This window comes from Camelus bactrianus, chromosome 18 (assembly GCF_048773025.1).
Source record: "Camelus bactrianus isolate YW-2024 breed Bactrian camel chromosome 18, ASM4877302v1, whole genome shotgun sequence".
NCBI lineage: Eukaryota > Metazoa > Chordata > Mammalia > Artiodactyla > Camelidae > Camelus > Camelus bactrianus.
In genome coordinates, this window is record NC_133556.1 from 178,504 (window position 1) to 204,416 (window position 25,913).

Genomic DNA, 25,913 nt, shown 5'->3' on the forward strand with positions numbered 1-25,913 from the left:
AGATTGGCACAGAGAGAAATGTTGGGCCACGCTGGGTCTCGGCAAACCTGTGGCAACGCAGGGACCCTCCCACTGGCAGAGGGGCACGGGGCACAGCCAGGGTCAGAGGTCGACAGAAGCAACCAGAGACGGGAGTGCCCGGTGGCTCTGCTTCTGTGCACGGGCGAGGTGTTTCCTGCACAGGAATTCGGTGCATCCTTACTTATGATGACCTAAGAGCCCAGCAAGAGAGAACTGTGGCATAAGTCCATGTGAATAGGCCCGTGAGATGAGATACAAGCTGTAAAGAGACAGGGAGCCTGGTTTTGCTTTGATGAACAAGGCGGCAGGGAGCCTCTGCCAGGGGCCTCAGAGCTGCCGTGGCGGCCAGGACAAGGAGGGGCATGGAGTCCCACCTCTACAGGCCTCTCCTCAGGCAGCTGTAGCTTCACACCATCCCACGCAGCCAGGCCCTCGTGGCTGGACCCCCGGGAGACTTGCTCCATGGTCGGGGCGGGCGGTGCTGGGGTACAGACTGGAGCAGGGCCCCTGGGTGCACCCACGGCTCCCACTTGGACCCCAAGCCCTCTCTCTCAACCTGGAATCGCTGGTCCGGGAGAAAACACGGTGGTCGGGAGTCAGGACACACCTGGACGGAACCCCATCCAGCTCACACCCGCTCCCGCCTCCCGCGCACTGGCCAGTGCAGCCCTGGCCTCTTCCTCGGGCAAGACCGGGCCTCAAGCTTCACTCTTCAGCTTCAGAAAACGCCCAGACTCTGACCACTGCTCCCCTCGGCTACTGGGCCCGCCCCCATCCGCCCTCTGGGTTCAGACCATGCCTGCTGATGCCCTGGGCCTCTGCCTCCCCAGAGAGCCAGCACCTGCCACAGCGGGGGTCCCAGCCCGGGCCCCCAGCATGTGGCCAGCCCCCACCCAACTTTTCTTTAAATAAAACTTTCATTTTAGAACATGTTTAGATGTACAGAAAAAATGTGAGGACTGCACAGGGAGCCCCGTCCGCCCGGCCTGCTGTCTCCCTGTCAGTAATGTCGTGGGAGCGCGGTTCCCCGACCAACGCAGGACAGACGCCCTGTCCTTGATGCGTCCACCTCGTTCCACCTCATTCGTTCTCCCGCTGGGCTCCTTGCTGCTTACAGACCTGCCTGGGGTTTGGAACCATGTCACTGTATTTCCTGTTAATTCAATTATTGAATTTCTTTTTTAAGCATGTCCAAATCCTACTCTGGCCCACGAGTGGACCGGGGCCTGTGACTATTAGGTCCAGGCCAGGTCGGGCTGCCCTAGGTGTGAATCCGGGCGGGGGGCTGCGTCTGGAACAGGGGAAGGCGGTGGGGACCCTGTGCCCCAGCGCCTGTTGGAGCCCCGGCTCCGCAGAACCTCAGCTGGCTGGCCTCCGGCTGCCAGCAGACGCGGTGGGGACAAGGTTCAGGGTGGAAGCTTCAAGAACAGCCGGGTAGTTCCTTCCAGGTTGCACGAGAGCTCATCATCGGGGTGGATGAGGGCCCATGTTTGCCTCTTGACCTCTGGGGACAGGCCTGCTGCCGCTCTAGGCTGCTCTCCGGAGAAACGCCATCTGAAGTGTGAAATCAGCCGTCCCGGGGCGTGCAGTTGCCTGTGCTTGGGGGGTGGGTCAGGCTCACTCCAGCCCAGACCTGGAACGGTCATTTTCCAGGGAGAGCATGGCCGTCCTGTAGAAGCCAATGGCCCCGGGGCAGAAGGAAGCAGCTGGAGCTCTGAGAAAGACCCCAGGAGCTGCCTGGCCCCCGTGACCCCAAGCCTGGCCCACCACGGCCAAGGTGCACCCGAGGACAGTGCCCAGCTGAGGGGCTCAGGGAGAGGGCTCTGGGTGCTGTGGCCCAGCCAGTGCCTGCTTCCCCAGCCCTGCGCCCGCCAAGGGGGCTCTGCCTTGGCTTATGCACCGGCTCACAAGCTGGCCATGCACCTGCAGGTCTGACTCTCCCGAGGTGCCTTTGCAGCAACAGCCCTCGGCTGCCTGCCCGGCCTCCAGCCCCCTCCTCTAGAGCAGGGGTCTGGCCCCCAAACGGTTTGAGGCACTAACCTGGTGGCAGGGTTTCCTCCAAAGGAGCCCCCAGGGAGGCGGCGCGGGAGCCTTTCAGCACGACAGAGTGGGCTCCGAGGTTCTTCCAGGATACCTTGTCCTTCCTTGCCTGGGGGCTGTTCTCTGACCCCCACAAGTCCCTGACATCTTGCAGATGGAGCACAGACAGTGCAAGGCCCCTGGGGAGGGGAACAGAGGGTCCCAGTGACCCCTCTTGCTGCCCACACTGCCCACAAGGCCGGTGAGGCCATTGTCCTGAGGGCCGGCACCGCGGCCTCCACCCTGGCTGCCCCCCACCCCACCGCCGGCCTCTGAAAGGCCTTTTCATTCCTGTGTGGACAGCGCCACTGGCCGCATCAAAGAACTTCTATGAAAAGTCATATTTTTCCCCAAACCAGAAAAGTTCAGGCTCCGAGCACAAACATTCAGCTCATTATTTAGAAATAACAAGTCCTCTGGGTCCTGGTATCAGATCAAAGCTCAGAAATTAAATTCCCCAGAAGAGGAGGCAGGCTGGGATCAGCAGATTTGTGTTTGCTTATTTTGTTTCACTCTACGGCTAAAAAAAGGGATTCAAAATCTGCTTAGCGGTTTGGAAGTCTGTCCGGGTTTTGCAAGCAGTGAGGAGACAGGGCACTCTAGAGGCCCTGGGCATGGAGCTGGAAATACCTGGTTGACATGACAATGGAGACAGCCCGGAGCGCAGCAAGTGAGGGTTTCCAGGGGACCTGGTCCCACTCTGTCTCCCTGTTCACACATGTGCAGACGTGTGTGTAGACGGGGCCCCCACCCACAGGCACTCATGTGCACAAGGGCGTCTGCACCCAGGGATGCACACGGACCATCTGCAGACACGTGTGCACACAGGGACTCTTAGACAAGATGCGTGCGTGCGCACACACACACACACACACACACAGACACACACACGAGCTCGGAGCAGCCAACAGGAGGAGTCAGGGAGCTCAAGGTTGCTCCCATCAGGGAGCCAGGTCTGGACTGGTCTGAAACTTGTCCCTCAACCCGGGGAAATTAGCCCCTGGTGACCCCCTCTGCACACCCAGGTCACTGGCCTCAGACAAGACACATCGCTCTGGGGGCCCCCAGAGGCCCCTCACTGCCACCCTGCAGGGACAGAGAATGGTCATCCCTGCTACTTGTCACCTCACTGTGACCATGGCATCCTCGCTTTCCACATTTCTCTAGGGGTCTGTCCGGCATGGGCCAGGCTGGGGCAGGGGTGGGGGTTTTCACCACGTCCCTCTACAGTGACCCCTGCGGTGGCCCAGGTGGACAGCCCTCCACCTTGGCCTGTGGATGGGGCACCTGGTCCCAGCCAACAAGATGGCAGGAACTTCAGACCTTGTCCTGGGGAGCCCAGCATGGAGTGGACACTGGGGCCGAGGCAGCCTTTCCATCATGATGGGGAAAGCTGCCTGGGGCAGTGCCAGCCCCACAGAGGGCCTGAGAAGACAGGTGCTTGATGACTTCACTGAGGGCTGGATCAAACCAGTCCTGAAGCCCGCACCTACTCCCACCCTCCAGGCTCGGAGCCCGTAGCCCTGTTATTACTTCGGGCCATTTGCGTTGGGTTTTCTCTCAAATGTTAGCCAATGGTTCCTTCATCTTTCATGAGACGGGAATGAAAGTGGTGCCCAGCAGAGGGTTGCCCCCGCTGGCTCTGCACAGCCTGGCCCACTGACCCTCAGCCTGGCACCCCCACTGAGGGTGTCCTTCAGGTGCCCACCCCACCTTCCTTCCTGCCACCTGCCTTTGCCTAGAGAGCCCCTCTGCCTGAGACCCCCAGTCCCACCCCTCTTCTCCTCCCACCTCCCTCGTACGAAACACATGTGCAGCATGTAGGCCCCCAAGACAATCCAGGACCGTCCACTTCAGAACCTCACTGCACCACACCTGAGAAGGCCCTCTTGTCGTGCCAGGTGACGCTTCCAGTTTCCAGGGATTAGAAAGCAGAGGTCTTCTTTTGGGGGAGGGGGCTTTACCCAGCCTACCGCCTGCACTGTGCTAACCTGCGTAGGTGCGCGCACACACACGTGTTCACAAGCGTGCCCTCCTTGTCTGGGTTCCTACAAGCAGGGTCTAAGACTAGAATTGAGTACTGGTGGCTCATCTGGGGGGTCTCAGGAAGCAGGGTCGGGGGAATGAGAGCAGGAGTGTTCAAAGCAGACCACGGCTCTGGCCTCTGGATCCACTAGGGGCAGCGGGGCTGGAATGCTGATTTCCTGGTCGACGGAGGGTCACTCCTGATTCATTGAGGCCCTGGCACTTCTGGGGCCCCTGCCTCGCCGCCCGGCAGCCCCCAGGGACAGAGCCTCAAGACACCTACACTGACGCAGGGCCCAGGGGCTGGAGGCCCACCACTCACGTGTGGACACTGTGCACGGCCAGGGTGCCCTTGGGCCCTGGATGCAGTCTGTGTCAGGAGCGGGGCAGGTGCACGGCAGCGGGGGTGCCAGCACACCCGGGGCGGACACATCCACAGGAGGGCCGGAGGAGCATGGTGTCCAGTCTGACTTGTGAACAGAAGCTGCTGTCCCTTTGGCAGTCTCCCAGAATTCCCGTCTCCAAGTTTAGCACCAAACAGCAAACAAAGGGAAAGAAACGGGAAACAGCTGGAAACACTGACAACGTGACTAATTTTTTTCCCTCAAAAAATGATAAAAATAGTGTCATAGACAAGTTCGTTTTCTAGGCAATGTTATTTTAGGCAGCCTTTATTAATAGCATGAGAATTAGTGCAAATTAAGTAATTAGGCTCCGGCAAGCAGCTGGAGCTCACAGGCACCGACAGACGTGTGATTCAGCGCTCCTGGCCTCCTGATGCTGGTGCCGGGGAGCCTGGGCTCTGCGCAGTGTCTGAGGGACATGGAAGCTACGAGCCTGGCCAGACTCTGGGCAGGTCTGCAGGGTCGGGAGACACCTGGGACCCAGGCCCGCAGCAGCCCACTGTCCCCTGGGGCTGCCCAGGGGGCCCACCCATGTGGCAGGACATGGGCTCCACACCCTCCAGAGGTGGCTGGCTGGACAGCCCGGCTCCGAGTGAACTGCGAGCCCCTTCCACAGATGAGGAAACCGAGGCCCAGAAAGGGCAATTGACCCCCCGAGTCCCAGAGCCTGGGCCTGTCACTCACCTGCATGCCTCTCAGGGCTCAGGAAGGTGGCCTCCGGGGACCCACCATTCAGGCAGCGAGGGTGGCCGCGTCCAGAGTGCTTGTGGGCTGTGTGGAGTCCCCTGGGTGCTCCCGGCTGCGCTTCGGGAGCTCCTGGCTTTACATGCGCTGGGTGAGCCCCTCCTAGGCCCGTTTTCCCAACTGCAGAAGAGGGCTGTGGGGTGGGGGGGGGGTCTAAAGGAGGGGCAGGCTCTAAGGCACCCAGCAGAGCAGCAGGCATGGACGGGGTGCCCAGAATTGCCTGCTACCGCGGGCCGCAGTCCTGAGTCCTGAGCCTCTGAGTGCCCTGAGCCCCTCCTCGGCCATCTCTGACCTCCCACAGCCCAGGGTCCGCCCCTCTCATTCAGTGCATTTGTAAGAGAGCTTGGCTTCCAGCAGAACACATTCTCGCAATGAGCCCTCTGACCACTAGCCCCTGACCCCCGAAGCCCCTCGACTGTGAAGGTCCCACCTGGCTCACTGCTACGCCCCAGCACAAAGCTGAGCAAACAGTAGGCGCTCAAAGCCTGAGGCCGCTTGGTGACCAAAGGATGCCTCTTCCTCCCAGCTCCCTCCCCCTGGGCCCCATCCTCCCTGGAGCCCTGAGGAGGCCCTGACCCCATCCTATCCTGGTGGTGACACGGGAATCCTCTCAGAAAGCAGAGATTTGGGACGGGACAGCCATGCTTGTCCCGCTCCAGGTTTTCCCACGGGGGCTTTGGGAGGAGTCTCGGAAAGCACGGCAGGGTGGGTGGGGTCTTTGGGGTCAGACAGGAAGACTGGGAATGGCGCCCCACCTTCCCGGCCCCGCCCAGCTCAGGGTGAGGGTCACTGTGAGGAGCTGGTGGAACGGCCCTTAGCACCGTCCACGGGGAAGAATCCGCGGAGGCTCACCCTGGGCACCGTCTGCGCTGGCCCCAGGCTGCCCTGCGGGGCCCAGGCCCTGGCAGCTTCAGGCTGCTCCAAGGGACAGACACATCTCCCTGACACAGAGAGCCCTCAGGGGCACTAGTGCCTGGTTGGGGGCCGTGGACCAGGCTGCAGGTGACCTCAGAGGTGGGCCAAGGGGCTGCAGGTGGGACCCCAGCTGTGTCTGCTGAAGCAGCAAGTCTCCCCAAGGAAAAAACTGCACCTTCTGCTCTGCTTCCTATGCCTGTCTGCTCCCGGCACCTGTCTGCTCCCTGTACCTGTCTGCACCCCGTACCTGTCTGCTCCCTGTACCTGTCTGCTCCCCGTCCTGTCTGCACCTCATACCTGTCTGCTCCCCGTACCTGTCTGCTCCCTGTGTCTGTCTGCTCCCCGTGTCTGTCTGCTCCCTGTACCTGTCTGCTCCCCGTACCTGTCTGCTCCCTGTGTCTGTCTGCTCCCTGTGTCTGTCTGCTTCCTGTACCTGTCTGCTCCCTGTGTCTGTCTGCACCCTGTACCTGTCTGCACCCTGTACCTGTCTGCTCCCTGTACGTGTCTGCACCCCGTACCTGTCTGCTCCCTGTACCTGTCTGCTCCCTGCACCTGTCTGCTCCCTGCACCTGTCTGCTCCCTGTACCTGTCTGCAGCCTGTACCTGTCTGCTCCCTGTACGTGTCTGCACCCCATACCTGTCTGCTCCCTGTACCTGTCTGCTCCCTGTACGTGTCTGCACCCCGTACCTGTCTGCTCCCTGTGTCTGTCTGCTCCCTGTACCTGGCACACAGGAGAACAAGCATGTGTTAAATGAAGGCATTACAGCAACATGCTGGATATTTGAAAACAGGAGGTGACAGGCTGCAGGTTAGGGATTTGAGAAAGTCCCAGGGCTGTGGGAGTGACCACACGCTGGGTGGCTTAAATGAGGGAAATTGATTCTGAAGTTGAAAGTCAAGGTGTTGGCATGGTGGCTCCTCTGAGGCTGTGAGGCAGCCTCTTTTCCAGGCTCTCCTGGCTTCTGGTGCTGCCAGCATTCTCAGGGCTCCTGGTGCATGTGCCTCACTCCAATCTCTGCCTCCTTCTGACATATCTCCTTCCTGAGTCCCTTGTCTGAGCAGGATGCCTGTCACATGACATGGGGCCCACTCTGAATCTGGGATGACTTCACCTGAGGTCCATAACGATATACATGTGCAAAGACCCTGTTTCTGAATGAGGTCACAGCTTGGGGTTAGTGTTTGCATCTCCCAGATTCACGTGTTAAATCCTAACCCCCAATGTGCAGGTGTCAGGAGGAGGGGCTCTGGGGTGATGAGGTCATGAGGGTGGGGCCCTCGGGATGAGATTAGTGCCTTTTTAGGGGAGACCCAGAGAGCCCCTGGCCCCTTCCCCACGTGAGGACACAGTGAGGAGGCACCATCCACGAGCCAGGATGCGGGTCCTCCCCGGCAGGGCACCTGCCTCGATCTCGGACGTCCAGACTCCAGACTGTGAGACGTGGACTGTTTACCTGCCTGGCCAGCCTGCCGTGCTCTGTCGTGGTGGCCGGGGCACTGGGGACCGTCACCTTCTGAGGTACCAGGTGGACGCGTATTGTGGAGGACACTGTCAATCCAGTACAGGGTTTCCAGGGACAGGGTCTGGGAAAGTCTCCACACTCACACACCAACACTCACCATAGGCCACAGTGGAGAGGGGCCATGGGCCCTGGGGTCTGCCGGGGCACCTGTGCGCCTGCGTGTAGCCCACGGGGCTGGGAGGCTGCCCCTTCACCACGTGCCCTCCTTCCTGCTGTCCCTCCCTGCTCCAGCCCTCAGTGTCATCTCCCAATATCCTGGACTCCTCTGAGCCACCCTAACACCTCTTAACATAAAGACCGTGTCTCCTGAAATGAGGTCCCCACCACAGCCTCCTCCAGCCTAGCCACTCACAGTGGGTCCCAGGCAGCATCCTCATCTCAGGAGTTCGTGGGGAAAGCAGAACCCCAGGCTCTGCCCGGAGTCAGAGCTGTGTTTATGGACACCTTCAGGCAACCCCTCGGCATGTCCACACTTGAGAAGCTGGCCCAGATGGACAGACACACAGACAGCCTGTCCTGAGCTGCCTGCCTGCGGAGACAGGACACCAGCTCCACGTCCACCCACAGACCCACACGGGCGGCCCTCACGGCAGTACTAGGGGCTGGAGCTTGGGTTCCCTACTGCTCTCACTCACTCCCCAGGTTTCCTGACCAACAAGTGTTTTTTTGCAAAACCTGTTGCGGAACCAGCATCCTGCAGGGAACGCAGGGGACGTGGCCACTGAGCTGCCTCAGGTCACCGGTGGTGGGCAGCTCCCTGGCCCCCTGACAGCTTCCCCTCGTGGCACCTGCTCCAGGCGCGCCTCGCCTGAGGGCTCCCCTGCTCCCAGCACCCCAGCCCGGGGGGAAGTCAGTGGGGAAAACAGCCCTGGCGGGCGGGGTGCGAGCCCATCCCCGGCCCCAGCTGTGGAGCAGCTGAGCTCATTGGAAACAGGCTGTGGCCTGAATGCAGCCCTTGTCTCCGGCCTGGTCAACAGCCTCCATCATCGCCCGGCATCCTATTGACTCAAGATAAGTTCCGGGAGGCCCAGAGCTGCCCTGTTTGGCCCTGTGTCTGCTGGCCAGGCTGGGCTGGGTCAGCTGGGCTTGGCGAGCCCAGCAGGCCAGGACCCAGCTCTGCACACACTCTGGCTTTGTCTCGCCGGGGCCCCGACCGGAGCCCCCAGGCGATTACACCAATCACTGCTCTGGGCAGTGCCAGTGCACGGACACACCCGCCTGTTCCCGCAGCTCCGACCAGAAACAGGTGCTGCAGGTGACATCATGCCTCACGGCAGAGAGCGCTCAGTCTCCCGGCTCCTATCGGTGTTTGCGTTTCCAGCTCCACGGGAGTCTAATCGGACTTCCCATGACACCTGCCCCATTTCTGGCCCCTGTGTGCCGGCTCGGGGCCGTGGGGGTGGTCCCGGCGGGCAGGTCTGGGAGTTTACCCTCCACGGGGCCTGGCTGCCTGACAGGCGGGGCCTCTGGGGCCCAGACAAGGGGGCAGAGCTGGGCTCGGGACGAGGCCCAGGAGCAGGGACAGTGGGGTCGGCTCCAGGCCCCAGTCCAGGTGGAGAAGAGGGTGTGTCCCCTTGGTCCGGGGCTTTAAATTTTGTCTGCTCTCCCCAAGCCTCATCAGCCCCTCACTCAGCAGCCCCACCCACAGAGGCTCACCCGAGCAAGAAGGGTGTATTCTTTTTGGGAAAAGAGCAACTTCGCTGTCCAACCCTCAGGGAGCAAGTACTGTATAAATCAGGCCCACTCGCAGGTCCCAGCTCTGCCAAGAGGCCCTGGACCACCAGGGCTGGGCAGTGCCATGAGGACAGGTGGGCGTCTTCGCCCTGCCCGCCCACGTGCTGCTGCTTCTGAAACCCTGAGGTGGGGCTCGCCTGCTGGGCTTTAGGCCCCTGCGCCCTTAAAAGTAAGTGGCAGCTGCCCCTGCTGCCTCGGTGGGACCCTCGGACCCTCTGGAGCTTTGGTTCCGGGAGGGCCCTCCCCTCCCCTCTGTGCTGCGGGCTGTGACCCCTCAGCCCACCCCCAGAGGCCAGGACCCTGGAGAGGCTTCTCAGCAGGGTCTGGGGTTTTATTGACACGCTGAGAGCAGGAGATAAACCCTACTCTAATGTCAGAACAAACAGAGGGAGGCCTGGGGGAGATAAGACAGGGCTGTGAGAGGGGAGAGGCTGTACCCATCCCAGGCCCCAGCCCGGGAGAAACAAAGTGCTCAGGGCAGGGAGTTAATCATTCCTGGTGAGCCCAGGCCAGGCCGCAGCTTCACATGTTCTCTCACGGGTGACGCTGGCACCAGGCCCAGCCCAGGGGCCCGGATGGGCCCTCTTCCTCCCTTTGGAGGGACACGGGTGCTCAGATGACCACACAGCTGGTGGACAGTGACAGAGGGCAGTGGGCCCTCGCTGGATGGTGGCAGAGCTCTGGGGACGGTCAAAAGAGGCCCCCCAATGCTGCAGCTGAGCCTCGTAATTGCCATGGGGTGCATGCTGGGGGGAGGAAGACATGGATCCCCTACTCCAAGTGAAGCTTCCCCAACTCTTCTGCAGATGGAGCTCATCCCAGAGACCTGCACCCCGTGGGCCCCAGGGTCACCCCTAGCCCCCAGTGGAGGGCACACGGCAAGTGGAAGCAGCTGGGGTCAGACCTCAGAGTCCAGACTGTCCATTCTGGGCCGGGAGAAGCCAGGCCATCAGAGGGGGTCCAGGCTGAGTCCTTTCCTGGGAGAGCCAGGGGACAGCCAAGGTTGCCCAGGAGCAGGAGGGGCCCCCATGGAGGGTGATCTTTGGGGACAGGCTGGGAGTGGGCAGTGTGTGTGCGCTGAGTAGTCTGGTGGTGGCCAGTGGGGGGCCTGGGCCGCCAGGCGGGTGCCTCCTGCCAGGTGCCTCACAGGTGTCATTTTTATACCTTATACCAATTAATTACATTTTTTATAATATTATATAATAATAATATGATTCTAGTTTATGCCAATGAGATGGTCATTCTAGGTGGAACGGACAAATTCCTAGGGAAAATGGCTTCACAGCTTCACCCAGAGGGGCAGCAGGGACACTGACAAGACTCAGGACTCACCCAACCAGACAAGGACTGAGGTCAGAGCCGGGAGGACAGCCAGGACTCAGGCTGGTCCCCGACCCCGAAGCGGGCACACATCCAGTAAGAGACAGAGGGCAGAGCCCAGCCTGGAGAGGGAGTGTGTGCATGCATGTGTATGTCTGTGCCATGTGTGCAGCGTGTGCACATCTACACTGTGTGTCACTATGTGCATGTGTGAATGGTGTGCGTGCATGTGTATGGTGTATGCAGGTGTGTGCACATGTGTGCAGGTATGCGGATGTTGTGTGGATGTGTGTACCATGTGTGCAGGGGTGTGCATGTGAGCAGTGTGTGTGTACCGTGTGTGCAGGGGTGTGTGTATGTTTATGGTATGTGCATGTGTTGCAGAGAGTGAAGCTGTGGGGACCCCAGTGACATTTGAATACAAAAAATGTTGCTATGACCTTGCCTTCGTTGACTAATGTTCAACAAAAAAACACTTTTCCAGAGCAAACTCTATTAATCCAATATAATTAATCCTTGTCAATCGTCTAAGCTTGAAGTCAAACAGTTTCCAATTAGCTTTTTCTCATTCCACTGAAATTCTATTCATAGCAATCACTTCTCCTTCATTTCAATTTACAAAAAAATATGACTTCTTCATCATTCATTGTTCGTATGAGTTTTTCTGATTAGAGCTTCTCTCAGGGGGTCTTCAGGGGCCTGTGGGACACCCAAGGACAGATCACTGAGGACCCCTCACTTGCCCCCTTCCCATCTTTGCAGACACCAATGTCTGCTTTTTCTGGGTCAAATTTTGCACAATTTTCTCTCCACTTAGAACAAAGCAAAATTTAAGCAGGCAGTTCAGTTTGTGTGGATTTTATTTTCTGTGGATGACTTCTACCATTCTGACTTTTTAAAGAATTGCATGGTGATAGTTTCTGGGGTTTTCTTCTTGTTTTGTCTTGTTTTGTTTTTTTTCAGCTAATGTGGAGAAAATCGTGAGCTACTATATGTGATGGAGAAAGAGAGGATGGGGAGGAGACATGCAGGAGAGAAAAGGGCAGGGAATGGCAGAGGTGGCCCAGAGTGGCAGCCCAGAGTGGCAGCCCAGAGTGGCAGCCCAGAACTCATGAAGACACTGCCTCAAATGACGGGTCAGATGCCAGAGTCCAGCCGCCCACTGCATTGCCAGGGTGACTTTATGGGGTTGGGGGCTCAGGGTGGGGGTGCTTTGGGGACTGAGGACCGAGGCACCAGAGTGAGTCACCAGATACTTCTAGGGGTGCGGGAGCACTGCAGAGGTCGTGGAGGGCATCGGCAGTGGGAGGGGACCGCAGGAGACCCGGTGCCAGTGGGTTCAGATGTCCCAGGGCCTTCAGCTGGCTTGTGGCTGGGCGACCTCTACCCTGCTCTTAGCCAGGCCCCCCCCCCCCGCTGCCATGGCGGGTGTTGCAATTGCGGACCATGTCAGATGTTGGGGCTTTGAAGCCTCCAGGGCAGTTTGACTTTTCCTGGCTGCATCCCTCCGGGTGACTCGTGGAGCTACAGCCAGACTCACTGCAGGACTGGATGAAGGAAGGGGTTTTAACCGAAAGCCTCGGTTGGGGTTCTCAGTGACTTCTCCCCAAGTAGTCAGTGCAAGGGGCCCCACCTGACTGGGCCAGGAGTGGCCTGTGCACCTGGTCCCTTCCCAGTGTCCTGTCAGGCGGGGATCCTCATTCCTCCTGGGCCCTCGGCTCCTCACGCGGATGATAGGCCTGGGTGCACCGCCTCCCAGGAGCCCCAAGCAGGGGGCTGGGGTCCGAGCTAGCCCCTCGCAGGAGGGCAGGGTGTGCAGGCCGGCGGAGGCCCCCGCCCCTCGGCATCGGGGCCACAGCAGCAAGGGAAGCTTCTGCCTCCCCAGCTCTCTTGCAAGGCTTGAGAAAACCAATTTCCTCTTCCTGCTTCTGGCTGCATCTGAAGGAATTCTGGGCTCCTGGTTTAATTTAACCTGAATAATCACAACGGTAAAGGCAGGCATCCTCCCCTCCCCACTCATTTGACTGAGGATGGCTCTGCGGCCAGCACTGGGGCCCCTCCTGGGGGTCAGGACCTGTGGACAGAAGCCAGGGCCCGTGGAGGTTGGCCTGCACATCTCAGGGATGGGAGGCTGCGCTGGACACCCTCCTGGCCTGGGAGTGGGTTCCTGCTGCAAACTTAGGCCCTTCCCCAGGACTGTGGCTCAGATTCTCAACCAATCAGCAAAGAATCCAGGAACCAGGGACCACAGGGCACCCTTCACCTGCCCTGCTGTGTGGCCGAGGCCTGCTGAGGGGAACAGAAGCACCGCTGGACTCCCCGGCCTGTGGACTTGGTCCTGAGGGCAACCAGCCACACCTCTGCAGATCTGGGCTTGATGACAGTGTCTGAGATGAAGCGGAGCCTGGGGCCAGGACGGGGTCTGGAGGTCCATTCCAGGCCATGCAGGAGACTCTGAAAGGTGGAAAGAGGAGGGAGAAGTGGTCAGGGTCCCAGGACCAGGTGACAACACAGCCACAGGTGTCTGTGACACCCACCCAACAGAGATGCCAGCAGGACAGGGTTTCCCGTTTCCCGACCAGGCGAAGGAGGAGCTCAGGTCAGGTCACCCCTCTGCGCCTGCCCCCTGCCCTCTGCCCTCTGCCGTGTGCTGCAGCTGGTCCCGGTTTCTGAGGAGTCTGGGTGACTCCAAGTTGCACAGGGCAAACGGGGACAGGGAGGGAGCAGACATCTGGCTGCTGGTCCAGCTCTCATGATCCGAGACTCCCCGGGGGTGTGGGCACAGTGCCCACAGGGAAAGCCCTCAGGACGAGCCCCAGATGCCAACAAGCTCTGGAACATTCTTTCCAGGCTGTGCCAGTTGCCAGGGAGTGGATGCCAGGAGGGAGTGTAAGGCCGAATTCGGTCTCCAAGGGTGTGCACCTCAATGGGCCACGTCCTGCACTAGACCCAGGCCCCAGGAAGGGATAGCCTGGGCTTGAGACGGAGTCCTGGGGTCAGGTCCCTGTCTCTTTTCTCAAGCAGGATGGCCTTGAGCACGTCCTACGTCACCTCCTCTAAACAGCAGAGGCCACGCAGTGCCCGCCTCAGTGACTCGCAGGAGGGTCCCAGGAGATGGCCCTAGTAAGGCCGTTCGTGCTAAGGCTCGCACACAGTAGGTGCTTAATAAATGAATGTCTTGACTGGGGCTTCTGTCCTTAAGAAGCAGGACTCCATTTGCACAAGCATCGCTAGGTATGAGGTTAAGTCCTGGCTGGGGAAGTTTTGAGCCCCCTGCTCATCTTTGGAGAAGAGCAAGTTTTGAAGTCTGTAAGGGACTCCAGAAAAGAGGGCCCTGCTCCCTACCCTCCGGGGCTGTCCTGAACCCCACTACTGCCCCCTGTCTCCTGGAGCATGAGGCAGAGCCGTGGGGGTCTTAGAGCTCTGTCCACAGCAGGTCCTTCTGTAGCCATGTCCTCTCCATGGAAGGTGTCAGCCTGGGCCAGGAGAGCCACCTGTCCTCCGTCTTACACGGCAGCATAGAGGCCAAGAGCCCTGGCTCAGGAATCTGGTGACCTGGGGTGCAACTCTGGCTCCCCCAGCCTCTCACTGTCAGCACAGGGAGTGCCCCACTCAGGGGTCTCCAGCTTTGCTGCACACGCAATCACCCGGGGTCCTGAGCAAGACCTGATGCCCAGGTCCCACTCCCGGACATGCAGCCATAACTGATGGGGCTGTAACCTGGGCTTCAGAATTGTGAAAACTCCCACGTGATTCTCTGGTGCAGCAAAGCTTGTAAAATACTCACAGAGTGGCCACGAGGAGAAATGAGATATCATGAAAGATGATCATGAGCCTGGCCGGTCAGGACTCAGGGTGTCTGCTGTCCTCATTGCTGTTCTTAGAGCCACCATCATCACCACCATCATCATCACCACCATAACCACCACTATCACCATCACCACCATCATCACCACCACCATAACCACCATTATCACCATCACCATCACCACCACCACCACCACCATCATCACCGTCACCACCACCATCAGCATCACCACCATCACCACCATCACCACCATCATCATCACCACTATCACCACCATCATCATCACCACCATCATCACCATCGCCACCACCATAACCACCATTATTACCATCATCACCATCATCACCACCACCATAACCACCACTATCACCATCACCACCATCATCACCACCACCATAACCACCATTATCACCATCACCATCACCACCACCACCACCACCATCATCACCGTCACCACCACCATCAGCATCACCACCATCACCACCATCACCACCATCATCATCACCACTATCACCACCATCATCATCACCACCATCATCACCATCGCCACCACCATAACCACCATTATTACCATCATCACCATCATCACCACCACCATCATCACCACCATCACCACCATCATCACCACCACCATAACCACCATTATCACCATCACCACCATCGCCACCATCACCGCCACCATCACCACCACCATAACCACCATCATCACCACCATCACCACCATCACCACCATCACCACCATCACCACTATCACATCATCACATCACCATCATCATCACCATCACCACCACCATCACCACCACCACCATAATCACCATCACCACCATCACCACCACCATCATCACTACCACCACCACCACCACCATCACCACCATCACCACCACCACCATCACCACCACCATCATCACCATCACCACCATCATCACCATCGCCACCATCACCACTATCACATCATCACATCACCATATCATCACCATCACCACCATCACCATCATCACCATCATCACCATCATCACCCCCTGGAAGCAGGTCCTTCAGCCCTGGTCAAACCTGCAGATGATGAGGAGAACCTGAGCCATTCTTCCCAACTCCCCAGGTGGGAGACCCTCTCAATTCCATCCACAAAAGCCAGAGACAAAGGGAATGGTTATTATCCTTTTAAGCCACTGGTCTGGGTGACTTGTTACACAGCTACACATAACTAACATGCTTTTGTACGTTTTTGGAGCCTGAATTCTGGAGATTTCTCAGTGGGTCAGATGGGAAGAAGGAGGCCCTGGGGGTCCAGCAGGACTCAGGTTCTGAGAGGCCATGTCAGCTCAGCTGCCAAACAAACACCACAGACCCAGCGGCTCCAACAACAGACACTTCTTTCTCAAGTTCTGGAGGCTGGATGTCCCAGATCAGGGTCCAGCAGGGTCTTTCCTGGTGGGACTTCTATTCCTGGCCTCTAGGTGCCACCTTGTGTCATGTGCACCAGCTCTTCCTCCCCCCTTCTGATGAGGACACAGTCCTATGGGATCAGAACCCCATCCTTATGACCCACTGAACATAATAACCTCCTAGAAGCCCCATTCCCAAGTGCCATCAACCTGGGGCCCTAGGGTCGGGCTGGGCAACATGGTTCAGCCCATGACAGGCCCCAAGAGAAGAAGGGCTTTCCTCTGCCCCCACCCTGGGAGCCCTTCCACACAGTCCACCCTGTCCCTGGATTAGCAGGTCAGGCCGGGGCCAGACTCCCGGGTCCTTCAGGGTTTCCACTCCTGTAGGGGCACCTGAGGGGCTTCTTGGCCACCTGCATGGTGACAGTGGACCTGAGTGTTTGGAGAGACCTTCTGAAGAGGGGCAGGGTCCAGCCACATACCAAGGAGCCTGCAGGTCCTGAGGTGCCAGTTGTCCACCCAAGGCCATCTGTCCCCACTGGGCCCACCCCTGCAGAGGGGGAGACCAGCCCACTTCTCCTGCCAGGAGCAGATGCCCACAGCAGAGCCATCAGCACCAGGAGGGTTAGGGACGCACAGAGGGAGGCCCAGAGAGGCCATGGAGTTGGCCGGAGGTCACCCAGCAGATAGGCAGCTGCACTGCCCCAGCCCAGCATCCTTCCCACAGGCTGTTTTCTCAAAGCTGACTCATAGCTATTTTTTCTCTGAAAGTTAAACAAACACTTTGCTCTGGGGATGGAACATCAGGAAGCCTTGGCACACATAGCAGACCCAGGCGGCCCCAGCCCCCCGGTCTGTGCCGTGGAGCCGTGAATTGGCTCCAGTGATCCTGGTCCCTGAGCAGAGGGCACCTGGCACATGCAGTCTGGTGAGTCGGGCCCAAGACCCCGGGTAGCCTGGTCCACTCTGGGGCCCAGCCCACAACCCAGGTTGGCATGTCTTCCTGGCATATTTGGGGACATCGGGTCCCTGCAGGTGGGGGCCCTCCTGAGGGCCCAGGAAGACAGCCAGAACAGCCCACTTCCTGGAGTGTCTGTCTACCCTGCGGGGCCTGGCCGGGCTCCCATCCCCTCCACCCGTGTGTCTGGTCGGACCCTGATCACTCGCTAGCGGGAGCTGAGGTCAATGGGAAAGCCTCTCGGGGAGAAAGGAGGATGAGGGATATCTAACCTGCAGAGAGAGGGCTCCGGGACAGGGACGAGGCTGCCAAGAGCTGGCAGGAGGAAGCAGCTGTGTGGGGCCAGGGGGAAGCTGGCTGAGCACAGCTTGAAACAGAATCAATTCCCTCTGTCTTAACGTTTAGTTTTCCCAAACTTGGGAGACGAGTCGTGCCCATGGCAGAGTGAATTCAGACCCCACGTGTGGCATTTGCACACACACACTGGCGGGACCCCCATGTTTGCCCCCCGCCCTGGGGAGACACGGAACAGACCTCCTGCCCTCCTCCCCCTGCCCTGGGCCTCCCGGTGGTCACTGCCTTGCTTTTCTGTGTGCTTTGATCACGAGGTAGCTAGCTTTGCCCGTTTCTTCCCTAATGAGCAAAATCGTGCTTCCCGTGTTCCGTGCCCGGCTTGTCCCCTGAGCCCAGTCCTTCCTGCCGGTGTCAGTGGCTCTGCTGTGCAAATACCCCACACGTTGTTCACGCTGCTCTGAGTGTTACGTTTGGGTTGTTTCCAGCTTTTTTGCTTTAAAAATAACACCGCTGTGGACATTCCCACAAAAGTCCCTGAGCCCGCTGCTCGGGAATTTCTCTGGGCCTGACAATGGAGCGGAGGGGCCGGCCCCAGGCCTTCCCGAAATGCAGCTGCCGAGTGTCCCCACCCCGGCGGGGCGTGAGGGCCCCACACCCTGGGCAGCCACGCGGCTGGTCACTTTTTCAACCTCTGCCAACCTGCCGGTGAGTAATGATGTTGCGCTGGGACCTTAATGTGCTTTCCTGATGACCAGCGAGGTCTGATGCTGTCTGGTTCCTCTCTGCTGAGCCGCTCGCCCGGCGGCGTTAGGTGCGGAGCTCCGTCCCACTGATTTCTATCAAAGTCTGGCTCCGGGCCTTCCTTCCTCAGCTGCATGTATGCAAATCTCCTCCTGCCCTGTCAGTTGCCTCTTGCTCCTTTGAAGGGGGCTTTTAATGAAATAGAATTTCTTCGCTTTTATGCAGCAAATCAACCAGTCTTTGCCTTTTTTGCGTACTATTTTGTAAATTCCTGAAGACTTCCATCCCAGCCACAGTTACACAGTTACCCTCTCCTCTAAACCCACTCTACTTTTGTTTTACTTTTAGGCATTTGTCTGTTGGGTTCTGTGTCTTTGTGTGAAGCCAAACCACACTTGCCACTCGTGGTGAGAGGGTACGTGGTCCCAGAACCATCCGCAGAAAGCCCATCCTTCCCCACCTCGGCCTCCCCGCCCTTCGTGTCAAGGGTGCAGCATCTTCCTGGAGAGCAGATCCCCCCTCCCCACGTGCCCTCCGTCCCTCTCCTTGCTCCCCTGGCTCCAGGGTCGTCTCCGCCTGAGGTTAACACGGCCACCCCTGCTTTCTCCTGATGAGTGTTACTAGCCGGCTGTCTTTTCCTCCATCTCTTTACTTTGAGTCTCTGTGTCTTTATATTCAAAGCGGGATTCTCGTAAAAACCACACATAGTGGGGTCCTGTTTGGGGTCCACTCTGACATCTCTGTCTCTGAGCGGCAGCATTCAGACCGCTGGTGCTCAGAGCGACGGCTGAATCCGTTGGGTCAGTGTCCACCACAATCGGCACGGTTTTCTGTTTGTCACCCTGGTTCTGTCTCCCTGTTTTTGTCTTCCACTCTGTTCCTGCCTTTTGGGTTTTAGCTGAGCATTTTACACACTTCCACTTCTCTCCTTTCTTAGGTATCAGTTATGCTTCTTTTTTTTTACTTTTTTCAGCGGTTGCCCTGGAGTTTGCGTGCGATACACACCTACAAACAATGCAAGTGCACTTTCAAATGGCACCGAGCACTTCACGGCTGGTGTGAGAGCCTCGTAATAACAAGGCAACCCTACCCCCCGCCCCGTCCCATCGCTGGTGGCGCTGCGGCCACTGTCTGGCTCACAGATAAGCACGTGGGCACACGCGCACACGCACGGGGCACAGACATTCACACGTAACTGAACACGCTGCTGGCATTAGCATTTTGAACACACTGATGCCTGCTGGATCAACTGAGGAGAAGGAAAAGAGGTGCGTTACCATAAGCCGCATGAGCGAGCTCCTGGGCGAGCCTGGCTTCCCCGCTGGACGGCCTCCTTTCCGTGCCACCCCAGGCGCTGGGCGTTGTTTCGATTCCCCCCTTGTATTTTCATTCTCACAATGAAAAGCCTAGTGCTCCTGACTCAGTGCTCTGCTTCTGCTTACCTGGTGCTGCGGCGACCAAGAGTTACCGCATTACAGCATCATAAATGTTTGTGGAACGAGCAGAAAGGAAGTCTCATTTACCTTCGCCTACCTTTTCTCCAAGGCCCTCTCCTTCTCTCTGCAGGCCTGAGCTTCCTACCTGCATCAGCCTCCTGCCCTCTGAGAACGGCCCTCTGCCCTCCGCCCCCCGCGTTTCTCAAATACCCCAATTTTTGCTTGTCTGAGAAGGTCTTTATTTCTCCCTCCCCTCTGAAGGATGATTTCACTGGATATGGACTCAGGCTGGTGGTTTCTTGCTCCCGCCTGGTGTCTGCGGAGCTGGTGTGACGCCTGCCTGAGTCCGGGGGTCTTTCCTCCGGCCCCTGGGCTCTTTCTCTGTCCTCGATTGCCTGTGATTTGAAGGGGACGCATCTGGTGTGGGTTCTCCCCATTTACCTTGCCGGGTGCTCACCTCTCTCCCTGGGGCTGTGGTTTCAGCTGGGGAAACTCTCTTCCCCGCAGTCTCCCTGTTTCTTCAGCTCCTTCGTCCCTCCTCCTCCTGGTGTCCCTCCTCTGTGTGCGGCGCGCTCATGGTGGCCCACAGCCCCTGTGCTCCGTCTTCTTCACCTGCTCTCCATGCTCCTCCACCGTGCAGGCTTCGGGGGAGACCCCCAAGAGCGCTGAGGCTGCTCCCTGGCCGAGTCCCACCTGCCCACTCGCCCCTCGCAGGCACTCTCCTCTGTTATGTTTCCTGTCCTGAGGGCCTTCCTTGGTTCTTCCTTCAGCTCCCAGCTCTGCTCACCTGCCACCTGCTCCCGTGTGCTGACGGCTCTGTCCTGGGAGCCCTTAGTGGGTTCACCAATAAGCCCCTGGTCTGATCACCCCAGCGTCTGGCCAGGTCTGACTCTGATGCTTGCTCTGGCTCTCCAGACAGTGTTTTCTGCCCTTTCGTGCCACTGGTCATTTCTTCCTGACAGCCCGACACGAGGTGCTGGGTAAGGGACCCTCAGTGAGCCTGAGCCCCCAGACAGTGAACTTCCCGAGGGCTTCCGCTTTTTCTCCCCCTTCGGTGGGACAGGACGGCTGGAGAGGGCTGAGGAGGCGGGCTGTACCTTCCTGGGTCAGCTGGGCTCTGATAAACCCCCAGATCTGGCTCTGGTTAACTAGTTTCCCCTGAGGAAAGGCCTTGTTAAGGAGAACACAGTGCTCCAGCAACTTCAGGATCATCTCTTTTCTCCTCCTCCTGCAGGAAGCCCCCGGGGATTTTTCTCTGATATTTCTACGGAACATGGTCGAGCCCCTGGGGGTAAATCTCGCGATATTGTAGGGCCCCTCGTGATTTGGTCCCCGGGGTTAGCTCAGAGACTTGTCCGCCCGCAGCCACCACAGTTAGGTTTCCTGCCTGGCACTGGTCCTCACGGCTTTGCCCATGAGCCCTTCTGGTTGCTGTTGATCTGTTCTCAATGCCCTTCGGCCTCCCCAGTCACGGGGCAGCGGTTGCCCTGTGACCTCCCCGCCCCTCGTGAACCCGAGACAAGCGGCTGCCTTTTCCGTCTGATCGTCTTCTTGTCACGAGGACGGACTGGTGACTCCCCAGCTCCCAGAATGTGGAACCAGGGCCCGAAGTGGGCCTCCGCTGTCGTCCATCAGATGCGGTCTGTCTGGGCCGCTTCAGCGCCGCCGGGTCATGAGGAAGACAGGGATTACGTAAAGCCCGTGGGCCCCTTTGAGGGCCTCCGGTTCGCGGACGCTGCTTGTCGTGGCTGGTTACTCGGGCCAACAGCGTGTTTAGGTCAATTTCCTCTGCCAACATTTTGCACATCTCTTTTTTCCCTACATGTTTCACGTCAGGCCTTTGTAAGTGATACCTTTTCAAATCTCAGTTTGTTGCTGGCGTTGAGAGAAGCAACGAACTGTCATGTGTTGATTTTGAATCCAGCACACGTCCTAGGCCTCCCATTAATTTGGCCATTTATCTCTATGTCCCTTAGCCCTTTCTACATGCATCACCGTGTCCTCCAGGAAAACTGAAAGTTTGCATTCTCCTTGCCAAGCTTTGTACCTTTTAATTACTTTTCGCACCTTGTGGCTTTGGCTGGGACCTCCAGAAGGACACTGAGCAAGAACGGTGGTGGGGAAGTCGAATCTGCTTTGTCCTCGGAGCCGAGAGCTGGAAGCCGCCCACCTGTGCATCTACGGGGCCGTGGTTTGTCCAGAGGGTGGGACACGACACACCGGCTGAGAGGAACAAACGGCAGAGTCGCACTGGTGAGGGCGGCATGGCGCTGAGTGGAAGAAGCAGACTCGATCTCATCCTGCGGCTCAAGGAGGAGGAAGCTGAGTGATTGAGCCCGCAGGGGGCCCTGGGGCAGGCAAGGCAACCTCTGGTTCTGCCTGGGCCCCGCGCCTCCCCGGAGCGCTGGCCTGAGGTCGGAATCGCCTTCACTCAGAGGAGAGGCTCCTGGTGGCCCCAGGGGGTCAGTAAATTCGGTGACCGTGACTTAACTTTGGTGAGATTTGCATTGCTCACTTGTGTGCTGGACTCTGACAGAAGGGGCATAAATCAATGTGACACACTTGTATTTCAAACGTGGGCAGCAGACAAGAGCCTGACACCCCGCTCCAGGCACACTGGCGTGGTGGCTGCTGTCTCCGGCCCTCACCCCACCCTGGAGGGTTCTTCCAAGAACTACATGCCCGTTTCACAGGCCCAGCGGCCAGGGCTTCAGGGTTAGCTGCCTGCCAGCAAGGAGCGGGACAGGGTCTGACTAACCTCCCAGCCCCGCCCACACCGTCCCCAGAACACCAGGGACCCCAGCACCTGGGCCTGCTGAGTGGGAGCTGCTGGGGGGGGCGCCTGGAATCACTTCGCCACCCCGGGATGTCTGTGGGCACCAGGTTTGAGAACGGTTCCCCACGCGGCCCCTTCTCCATGCGTCCAGCAGAACTCTATCTGGTCTGCCAGCTGGCCACCGGGGATCGGGCGTCCCTCCAGTGGCCAGCACGCTGGACATCCCAGGAGGGCAGAAGAGAAAGGGGAGCTCATCTGTCCCCTGTGCAGACCCCCGCCGTGGCCACGGGCACTGGTGACCCCAGAGGTCGGTCGTCATGACCGCTCGGGCTGCAGACTGGGGTACCCAGGTCAGCCCGCGGCTTGGAGTCGAGGTTCTCCCAGCACCACTTTGGTCCTGGGCCAGCTGGTCTGTTTTCATGCAGCCGCTCAGTGACTTCGGCTCATTCAGGGGAGGGGAAGAGGGGACCCTACTTCCGAACCCACGGGCTCTGTCTCCTGCAAACCGTGCGCCTAGATTCGGCACCAGGGGAGACCCCAGCCAGGGACCCCGAGATTCTCCCCAACATCCCTGGGCGGCCGGGTCCCTCTAGACACCTGGTCCCGCGGCCGGGACGTGTCCTCCCAGAGCAGAGGCAGGATGGTGCCGGGCGAGGGGCCAGGACGGCAGACGCTCAGGAGGAGGGAGGACGGAGGACATTCCTGGACAAGAGGAGACATGGGCGGCTCTGCCAAATTCCGGATGTGGCTCCAGCACAGGCCTGGTCTTGCGGGGACGGCGGCCCCTCCTGGTGCTGACAGCCCGGCCCATAGGGCCGCCTGTCGGGGCTGCAGGTGGCCTATCGGAGGCGGGAGCCCAGCCCTGGGGCTGGGAAGATGGATGGCATTCCTGGGTGGGGGCCCCCTGCACCCTGGAGCCGGCCTCCAGAGCGGAGCCGGCGGCCGGTCCGCGAGCGTCCGTGGTGCTGCGGAACGTGTGGGGATGCGCATCCAGAGGCCCTGGCTCCGTCCGGGCCGGGGCACAAAGGCAGCTCTCACAGCCACACCAGCTGCGGTGCCAAGCCCTCAGAGGGCACTTTATGACGCATTATCTCCTCTGTGCCCCACAACAGCCCTGCCAGGTGGGATTTTTGCTCCCATTAAACAGATAAGGAGATGGGGTTCTGAGAGGCGAGGGGGCGGCCAAGGTCGTGCGGGTTATAAAGTGGCTGTGCCTGGATCCCACCCCAGCCCACCTGGACAGAAGCCCACCCCCTTTAGCAGAGCAATAAATACACTCTTTGTCTGAAAGAAAACATTTTAAAAAGCAGTACTCGCCCCAGGGGAGGAGCCGGGTGGGGCACCGTGGCTCCCAGCCCGGCTAGCCTCCCGCAGACCGGGCCATGGGACACTGCCCCCAGAGGCAGAGCCCAGGGGAAGTGGGCAGAGGGGACAGCGCCCAAGGGCTGTGAGCCAGCCTCGTCGTGACACAGAAGCTACGTAGGGCAGGGAGTAGTGGCCCCGGGGAGACTCGGGGAGCCCCCTGTGAGCCCCAGTCTGCGCCCAGGTGATCCTCCCCGACCCCAGCAGCATGCAGAGATCTGCTCAGACAACCTGGTCTCTGCCATGCCAGACTGGTGAGAACCAGAAACCAAGGACAAACGGGACTCCCGGGGTGGACGTGACCAGCAGCCCTGGACACAGGACTCAGCCATGCCTTCATTCCCAGCAGGAGCCAGGAGGGTCTTCCCAGGAAACGGGAACCCCCACCCCAGGAGGACACAGGCCTGAGGTTTCCCGGCAAAAGAGCCCAGCCTCGTCTCACGAGGCACAAACCACGGTCCCCAGGCTGCAGCAGGAAACACAGAGACACTGGTGCAGGACAGAGACCGGGGCGGGGGGGGAGGCGCGTCTCAAACAAGAGGTGACACAAATGTCTTCCACGTGGGGAGGACTCCTTGAGGCCGTGACATGACATCGGGCACTGCTGGAACAGGAAGAGGTCTTGGAAATCAAATTCTGTAGTAGAACAGGACGTCTGGGTGATGGGGTTGAAGAAATCTTCCAAAACGTAGAGTCAAAGGACCAAGTGGTACAAAATTGGACAAAAAGAGTCTTCAAACTGGACAAGCAGGTCAGGACGTCCAACATCCAAACAGAAGTTTAGAGAAAGAGACTAGAGAAGACGTAGGGAAATCACTAAAGAAACGTTAAGAAATGTCCAGAACCAAAGGACGGGCTTAGAGACAAAGACGCCGCGGAGAACCAGCCCCAGAGCTCTGGGGACAGAGACAACTTGGAGCCACAGGGAGGGAGTGTGATTCGACAGTTTCAACTTCCCGACATCGATTTGGCAGCTGAGTCAGTGGAAGCAACGGCATCCCCGCGGTTTGGGAGGAACTCGCTTCACTGGAATCCCGCAGCAGCCGACCCCTCCGCCACTCGCCACACGGAGGACGTCAGCCCACGCCGGGTGCGACCCTTCCAGACAGTGGCTTCACAAAGGGGTCCTGGTGTAAGGACCGCCCTGCACCAGGATGCCCCGTCAGCGCTCCTGTCAGCCCCCAGCTCCACCACGCCTTCCACGGCGGCGTGACAGTCCTTCCTGTGGCGCAGCAGCCTACGCGGGGCTTCTAGATTGCTTCCGTTTTTTGCTCCTACCAGTGACTGTGCCGGGATTGTCCACCAGCGTCTTAGTGAGAGATTCCAAAGTGGGATTCTGAGTGCGCACGCTGGGCACTGGCGCACGTCCTCCAGGACGCCGGGCCTCACCCGCCCAAAACAAAACGCCTGCAGGTCTGCAGCTGACTGGTCTGGTAGCCAGCATCCCCCCAGCAGACAAGGGGCGGAGGCGGGTCTCCTGGACCCCCTGTGGGCGGGCCCTGTCCTCTCTGTCCTGTGCTCCTCTTCTGTCGTTTCCTCTCCTCTCGCAGACGCCCTTTCTGTAACCAGGGTGTCAGCTCTGTAGAGCACACACCCTCCCGTGCTGTCACTGCGTTTTAACATCCATACAGAAGTGTTAAACATTCAGATGAGTAGATCTGTGACCCTTTCTCTGTGGTTGCTGGGTTCGTGTGCTGCTCATAGAACATGCTAAGTCCCGAAGAGCCTCGGGTCCCACACGCCTTTCCCAGCCAGTTACAGGACGCGAGCCGGCCCTCTTGCCATTCGAGGCGGGTGGAGGGGAACACCACCCTTGGCTCCCAGCGCTGTTCCCTGAACCCCCGACCACTTAGCCAGGCTGCCCTCTACATGCACAAAGCTTCCCGGTTCGGGGTCCAGGGCACTGGGTCCAGTTACAGGAGGGACGCGGGCCAGAGAGGCAGTGGACGACTCCCCACTCTCTTCCCTCCTAGATGACCCTGGTCAAGCCACAGAGGCTGGAGGGCCATCCAGACAACGAGGGGATGCCCCCCGATGGCAGCACAGGACTGGCCGGCTCTGGCCAGTGACTCGTGGGACACGGGGTGCACTCCGGCCTCCTTCCAGCCCCGCCAATGACTTCTTGGGTGGAGCTACCACCACCCAGAAAAGATCGCTGAGGAACCGACCAGGTGGGTGCAGGGGGCAAACGCTGGCCTGGATTTGAACGCAGACCGCAGGTCCGCAGCCTGTGGCGGGGGCCGACCCGCTGTCCCGGGTGTCGGCTGGGTGCTGGTGGACGCCCAGCTCTCCCAGGAGGTGCCCAGGGGCAGTGGGGCAGATTCCACCCAAAGCAACCTCACTGCACCCTCCCCGCTCCTCGGGAGGGAAATCTCACAGAATCTGTGTCC

At 59.2% G+C, this 25,913-nt stretch overlaps 1 protein-coding gene and 2 long non-coding RNA genes across 26 annotated transcripts in view; 1 reads left to right on the forward strand and 2 right to left on the reverse strand.

Annotated features, from left to right (window-relative positions):
- LOC123611967 (uncharacterized) overlaps window positions 1-6,489 on the reverse strand; it is a 33,699-nt gene extending 27,210 nt beyond the window's left edge. For 21 of the 24 annotated variants that reach the window (XR_012500205.1, XR_012500201.1, XR_012500199.1 and 18 more), the window contains exons 1-3: window positions 5,214-6,489; window positions 4,448-4,644; window positions 2,062-2,240 (exon numbers count right to left, since the gene is read on the reverse strand). The gene's annotated coding sequence lies outside the window, so the exon portion shown is untranslated. Of the gene's footprint in view, window positions 1-2,061; window positions 2,241-4,447 lie in introns of all 24 variants that reach the window. The other 3 variants (XM_074345436.1, XM_074345439.1, XM_074345441.1) reach the window with 3 other exon arrangements.
- A 4,810-nt stretch (window positions 6,490-11,299) lies between these two features.
- The window catches only part of LOC141573860 (uncharacterized), a 58,030-nt gene continuing 43,416 nt past the window's right edge, over window positions 11,300-25,913 (reverse strand). The window contains exon 12 of the long non-coding RNA XR_012500211.1: window positions 11,300-13,220. This is a non-coding gene — a long non-coding RNA (uncharacterized LOC141573860). The remainder of the gene's footprint in view (window positions 13,221-25,913) is intronic.
- Window positions 16,068-25,485, forward strand: LOC141573859 (uncharacterized). The gene is made up of 3 exons (XR_012500210.1): window positions 16,068-16,884; window positions 17,694-17,913; window positions 18,298-25,485. It is a non-coding gene; the product is annotated as an uncharacterized LOC141573859 (long non-coding RNA).